The 7,210-nt window shown below is 44.3% G+C and overlaps 1 long non-coding RNA gene across 1 annotated transcript; it reads left to right on the plus strand.

Annotated features, from left to right (window-relative positions):
• The first annotated feature begins 1,198 nt into the window (after positions 1–1,198).
• LOC147651591 (uncharacterized) lies at positions 1,199–6,946 on the plus strand. The gene is made up of 2 exons (XR_015273691.1): positions 1,199–4,379; positions 5,801–6,946. It is a non-coding gene; the product is annotated as an uncharacterized LOC147651591 (long non-coding RNA).
• The last annotated feature ends 264 nt before the right edge of the window (positions 6,947–7,210 follow it).

The raw sequence follows: 7,210 nt of genomic DNA on the forward strand, positions 1-7,210 counted from the left end.
AGGCATTTCTGCAGCTGCTGATCCACCTCATCCACTGGCCCAGGCTCTCTGCTCATCCCTGCCATTCCAGCCAGCTGTTCCTCAGAGCCCTGCAGGAGCACCGGGACTGACTGCCCGAGGGGGTTTGTCAAGCAAAGCCTCTCCTCCATCCCTTCCTGTCATGAGGCCCATGGTTCTGTTTCGCTGTTAATGCTGTAATTATTGTTGTTTGTTTGCCTTGTTATACATACTAGTAAAGAACTGTTATTCCTATCCCCAGATTTCTACCTGAAAGCCCCTTGCTTATAGAATTATAATAATTCGGAGAGAGGGCGTCTACATTTTCAATCCAAGGGAGGCTCCTGCCCTCCCTAGCAGACACCTGTCTTCCAAACCAAAACAGATTTTGGCGCCCAATGGTGGGGCCTGAGGGCACTGAGAGAAAAAGGGCAAAAAAAGGAGTAACAGTTTTGAAATAATCTAACTTCTGTGGGCTGTCACATAGACAACTTTAAATCTCTCCAGTAACTCCACTTAAAAATCACAGCTGGCTAAAAACACAAGGTTTACTTTAAAGGTATTTCAATGCGTGTTTTAAACATTCTGATAAGGCACGGAGCTGGTCGGCCGCTCTCTGGAAGTTGCCAGGGAGGGCCGAGCTACGCGGGGCTCAGGAGGAGGCAAGAGAGCTCTGAGGAGCTGGGGGAGCCTCCCAGCTCAGGGGACCAGTACAGTTCTGTGGCTTTTTCATCCAGCGAACACCAACAACCTAATTTTTTAGCTATGTCGCCATTTTGCTTTCTGTTGGAGCACGGGCAGTCCCTCTCAGCCTGTGCTGGAGCATTGGCAAGGCTATAAAACTGCTCTTCTGCTATGTCAAAAACTCCTTCCTTTAAAGCTTTCTGTCCGACTTCATCCCAATTAACTGATTTTAAATTTATTCCGGAAAATTCCCTTGATTTAAAATTTGATGGATCTCTTCATCGATCCGGTGACCCTGCATCTTTCCCTTCTCCCAGGATAAAATGTTTTTTCTCGCTGTTCTCCCCGCTCCTTGCCACAATAGAAGCGGCCAGAGGCGGTGCTGTAGGTGGAGGTCATAAATCTCAGTGGTGACAAAATTACGTCGGTGGCAATACGGCAGGGATTGCACATGCGCAGTGAAGGTCATAAATCTCAGTGGTGACAAAATTACGCCGGTGGCAATACGGCAGGGATTGCACATGCGCAGTGAAGGGCTACTGGCAAAGCACTATGGGCTTTTGCAGAGGCCGGTGAATGGCGGCGGCGTCTGGGCATGCTTGGTAGTGCTGCAGGGAACCTGCACGCTGTTCAAGCTGCGCTCCTTTGGGGGGGTTGCATTCCTGCCTGGAGTCTTGCTTGTAACAGTGAGAGGACCCTTGCAGGGACCCATTCAGGGTTGAGCGAGACACACGCGGGCCCAGGTGGGGGTGGTATTGGAGCTTTTCCTGCAGTGGCTCCACTATGGGGATGCATCTGCACTCTGCGCCGGCTCCAACGCTCCGCAGCCGTGCCCTCCTGAGTCGGGGGCAGAACCGATCCAGGTCTGACTCCTCTTCAAAGGCAGAGACAATATCCCGTCTCTGTATTTCCGCGATCCATTTTAAAGCATCGGACCTCTCCTCCCTTTCTTCTCTGACTCTCCCTCTCTCTAAGGGCAGCGCAGCCAGGAATGCTCGCTCAGCGGGGAGGGGGTGGCCTGGGATGTGAAGATGCCTGCTTCTGTGACACAGATGGAATTACAGAGTTCACGGGACTTAGTTACCAAAAGGCACAGAAAAAGCAGCAAAAGTAGCCGAACTCCTGCAGTATTCCAGAGAAACTTTCTAAAGGCATACTCTAGGTCTGTATCATGTCAATTCCACTGCATCCACGCAAGAAAGTCTCTTAACTCTTGCTTAGTTACTGTAGCACAATTACTTCTTACCAGCTGTTTACATTCAAATAGCCTCACTCTGCATTTGTATGCCCGCGGGGAAGGGGGGAGAGGCTCGCCCCCCTGCTGCTCTTGTTAACTCTTTAGTGGAGACCACAGTATCTTTCTTGGGTAACCTTGGTACTTTTCTCTGTTTGCTTTTAACTGCTTTAGCACTGCAAGCATGGACTTCCACGACGTGCTAAGTCCCTTAGTTACCTTTAATCCATCACTCATGCCATCTCAGAGGATTGCTCCCAGCCTTTCCCACTCAAGGGTATCAAAAACACTCCTGGGGTGGCAAAAAAAAATCCCCTTTCCTGACCCCATTTTAATAGTCTTTTTAAGACTTACGGGTCATATTTAATTATTCTCTCAGACAGTGTATGCTGGAGGATGTATAGCATGGTTTGCTCTTTTTTTGACAGAGCCTTCCCCATTCTCTCCAGTCCCAGCTGTTCACCTGTTCCGGTGTACCTCTGCAGGGTACTGTGTATTATCCGGATTTTTTTCTCCCGGGAGCCTTCCTCCCGTACTTCGAGTGGAGCTGTCCTCCGCCTTCCACCCACACGGTCCCGGTCCCACCGTGTCAGTCTCCGCCCGGGCCTTCTGCCTTTTCACTCCGCAGGACCCCACTTCAGCTTCACAGGGTCTGGGTCTGCTTCATATCACGGCGTTGTCATCACGTCGCCAGGTCACCAACATGCGGGAGCTCAGGATGTCTGACCAACAAACCAATATGATTTCGCAGAAGCCCTTCATTGTTTACATTGCACACCTATTTATACATTCTAAAACTACTGTTCCCGCAATCACGCATCTTTTCATTGGTGCCCCTATCCTGTCCATGCACTCTGCATGCACCCCTCAGGGCACAGGACTGGTTATAGTCCAGGTGTTCGACTGCCCTCTGTTATTTGGCTCTTGTGGTCCTGTTTTCGTGTTTTTCAGCCTCTTCTTTCTTATTTTTAGAATAGCTTATGTCTCAGCAACCTTGAGAAATTCCAGAGGGTCTGATAATAAGCTCTAAATATGGTTTGGCTGGAGCACATCATGAGCCAAGCTGTTCAGATGCATTGCTTCAGCGTCAGAAAAGTGAGAGACTGGAGGGAGTACTAGAAGAAATCCTATTTTGAGACACATAATCTCATATAGCCCAAGAAAGGCCAGGTCTTCTGGGTTCTAATTTTGATTATAAATATATTAAATACAAGAAAATATTTTGCAGGAAATATTCCATGGTTTGTTTCCTAAATTCTATGTGAGTTATAACACCAGCCCTTCTCAGCTTCACAAACAGCATCTGAGGCACAGAGCCTCCTACCTCTCATTTCAGCCTCTGTTTCAGAAGCCAGGACTCTGAGGAAATGTGCAGAAATCTTCATGCATTGAAGTTGGGCATATGTTGAATTATACCAGAAAGTAGGAGTGACAAAAGGGTGAAAGAAAGTGATTGTGAATTTAGGCAAGTTAAGCTGAGACTTCAGAGCAGACAGAAAGAATGAAGATCAAGGAAAGTGGTAATAAGAAACAGAAGATGTTTCAACAAAAGCAGAAATAGGTTATGTCTATCAGGCTGCTCAGGCTGGTCCACAGGAAGTTGCAAGATTTATATCTGCATAGTTCGGAAAGGACCTGGAATTTTATATTTTTGTATCATGAAGATATTTCTAATGCTGTTTACACATCTTTGATTTTACATACTGCATCTTAACACACAGACATTTGCAGACTATTATCCTTGGACAAATTGAGGATTGTCAGGAAAATTAATCCACAAACACCAGAGGTTTATGTCCAAAAAGGAGACAGAGGAGTCCTTTTACTTTATTTGAATAAAGGGAGCAGCCATGGGGCATTCCCCTGGGTCTCTCAAATTTTTGGAGGGCACAGCTTCCTTTTTACCCTAATTTCTCAGCCACATTTCCCTTCTCTCTTTCCCCATCGGCTGAGGTATTTGAGAGGTACAGACTTCCTGGAATGCCTGATATCTGAAAACACACACACCCACACCCCCCACCCCCCCCATGCATAATCCCCCTCTTAATTCTTAACTCTTGTGGAATTCACGGCGTTTACTCAGTGTCTCTTTCATCCTTCAGTGGAATCCATCCCATTGTTTCTTGTTATCTCTCAGTGATAGTTTCATCTTATCAGCAGACCCACAGCTTGTTTGTAAAGACAAACCTGTCATTCCTCTCAGGATCAAACAAAGAAATGATAGGGTAATTTTTGCATATATCTATATTTTTATCTCTCTATCTTGATAGAGGAACTCATTCTTTTAAGAAAATGAAGGAGGATCTATTTTAATTTTTTTGGGAAGCTTACTGCAGAACAGATGTATCTTTGAGACTGTCATCAACCCCCTGAGTAGCAATGATTTAGAAAGTTTGTCAGATGTACTTGATCCTGATTAAAATATGACAAATTAACAAGTTTCACCTCTCTTGATAGAGAACAGGTAACTGTCATTCAGTGGTTCTTCCATTGTGGAATAATTGTTTATTTTATTTCCAAATAGGATTTTTTATAAGTTTATTGATATTCAGCAGTAGGATAAATACAACCCCTCATGTGACACTTTGATGCTCTTTCTTGGCCACAAGAAGGGCTCAGCCCCAAGAGCATTGATGACCCCCCTCACCCCCGCAGCTGCTGCCTCAGAGTGCAGCTCCTTTTAAACTCAGGTGTGAGGGCTCCTCTTCCCAAGTGCTGCCGGTTCCCACTCTGCTCCTGGAGTGTGGGCTGCCTTGGCCCTGAGCTGTTGCTGTGCCTGATGGGTGCTGACCAGAGCTGCTGCTGGGGATGTCCTGCCCTGGCTGGGTGCGGAGGGCTGAACCCACCAGTGAGTTCCCCCTGCCCCAGGGCAACCTCAGGACACCTGCCCTGATGGGCCTTGTGGCCCAGGGTTTCACTGAGTAATACAGAGCTTTTATGTGTCTCCTAAGGAAATCTCCTTCCTTCCTGTCAGCTAAAATGAAATTAAAAGCTTCAAGGCTATATAAAGTGTCTGCATAGGAATATATATATGTATAGTGTCTGTATATATCTAAAGTGTCTGTATAGGAAGAAAGGTAGAGTTTTACATGATTTGTTGTCCAGGTAACAACACGAAACTTGTTTCTGGTTGATAGCTGGAGCCCCCACAGGGTTGTTATTTTTAATGGTGGACTGTTTGGTTAAGAATAGAACAAATATGTGTTGTGGCAAAAACGGCAAGGGATGAGCCCACAAGAGCAGTGGAGAGGTGTCCTCAGGGCATGAGGGCCAGCCTAAACCTCCACCCGCAATGGTAGCTCACAAAGTCAGCCTCTGCTTCCCCACAACACTCAGGTATCTGTGGCAGTGCTTGTTTGGTTCCAGAATTCAATTACTCTTTGCTATGAAATGGGAAAATCTCTTTTTAAACATTTATGCTATTAATTAATTGCAACAGGAAGGCATAAATGTTTCTTTCTCACTCAGCCGCCCACAAAATGGATTATGGCCTGTGTGGAGCCTGAAAGAGACTGAATAGAAATAGACTAATTTAAATATATATATTTTTGTGAGGAATATAATATTACATGTTTTCTAGAAGTAGAAGGTTTTTTTCCATCCATCCTCCCTTTGGTAGTAGGTCCTCATCAGAAAAAAATGTGACTTGGTAATGTTCAGTAGTAAAACAACTACTTATTGATTTATGTCCAGCTAATTTAGACTTCAGATCATTAAAGAAACTACTTTGTATCAGAGAATATTTGTGGCCAATTAGATTAATGGGTTTAAAATAAGTGAATGTTATAACTGTGGTAATATGAACTCAGTAAATCAACATCATGAAAATGGGGTTGCTGTTGCTTTGTTCTCCATGTAGTCTTGTCTAAGGTATCTTATTTTTAGATATCATCACATGTCTCTTACTGGATGAGAAAAGGAAATTTCTGGAGATCAGAAGATGAGAAAGCAGTCTGGAAAATGCTTGAGTGTTAAATATACTCAGTCTCGTCACTGCCTAACTCTGCAAGAGGTTGCTTATTTCCTGTGCTAAATTTGGATGACTATTTTAAAAGACTATTCTCAAAGAAAACTATGGGAAGATATATGCAAGAACAGATATGAGAAGGAAAAGATACTAGGACTTAGCATTAGACAAAAAATTTCTTTACAAGCACATGCTACTGCAAACTGAAAAAAATCAGGGCCCAGTAGCTTATGTTTTAATTAGCTTTCATGATCCATTGACCTTTCTAGCTTTCTCTCCATCATCTGAATATGCTGCCAGTAAGTGTAAAATCCCTCTTTTACTGTTTTGGTATCCTAGATGTCATGAATAAAATCTCTCAAGAAATCCACCCTGGTTAAAATACTGTGTTTAGTTATGTACAGTTAATGTTCTTATCCCATTTGTAAACCTTGTACCCCGTGTTTACTCTGATGGTTATTAGTAATGTTAATTACTTACCAGTTTCTCAAGTGTTTTAAAGGTTCTTATGAGACATTCCTGTACCCTTTCCCCTTACTTCCCTGCTGCTATGTAACAAAGCTACTCCCATGGGGGCTGGGTCACACTAACAAAAGCAACCCATTAGAAAGGTAAGGCACAGAAGGAGGCAACTCCCCTGGATGCTGTGCCACACTAGAACAGAGAAACTCCCAGGAAGCCCTGCTACCAAGTAATATGCAAACTAAGGCATGCAAGACACCAAAACAACGAGCTAACAGAGGAATAAAAGGACAAGGAAACATATTCTAGCAAGCTATGATGAAAGATCATCTCCCTGTATCACCTAAGACTGCTTAGAAACCATCTTTCTCCATCACCATGATCTAAAGAGGACTGGAAAGGACTGACCCCTCCCCTAGACAACGAGCCAGAACAACAGGCTCCCTGGCTACTCTCATGAGGATGGGAGCCTCAGCTCTGCAATGTGTGCTGCAAAGCTGAATTGTGCCTCCTTGGAGCTGCTGGTGTGGGAACTGCTGTGGTGCAAGCAACCCCTCAGGCCCCTCTCCCCAAGAGCTGAATCTTAATAAAGGCATCAAACAGGAGTCTTGTCTCCTGGCCCATTTCTTTCACTAGGTACCCTATTTCTAATATAACTTGATTTTCTCTAAGGTCAGTAAAAATACTTCCTGATCCAAACAGTTCCTTTCATGTACAGGAAAGCTTATTTGAATGGGGAAGCCTGTGACATTTTCTCAATCCTTAAAGCAAATCAGTGTTAGGATGCTTTTGATTAAAAGCACTGTAAGGTTTGGCTTTTTTAAAAGAAAAAAGTTTGTTCCTGCAGGTATTAATCTTTCATATTT

The sequence above is a fragment of the Cyanistes caeruleus genome, chromosome 9, assembly GCF_971803275.1.
Source record: "Cyanistes caeruleus chromosome 9, bCyaCae1.hap1.1, whole genome shotgun sequence".
Taxonomy (NCBI): domain Eukaryota; kingdom Metazoa; phylum Chordata; class Aves; order Passeriformes; family Paridae; genus Cyanistes; species Cyanistes caeruleus.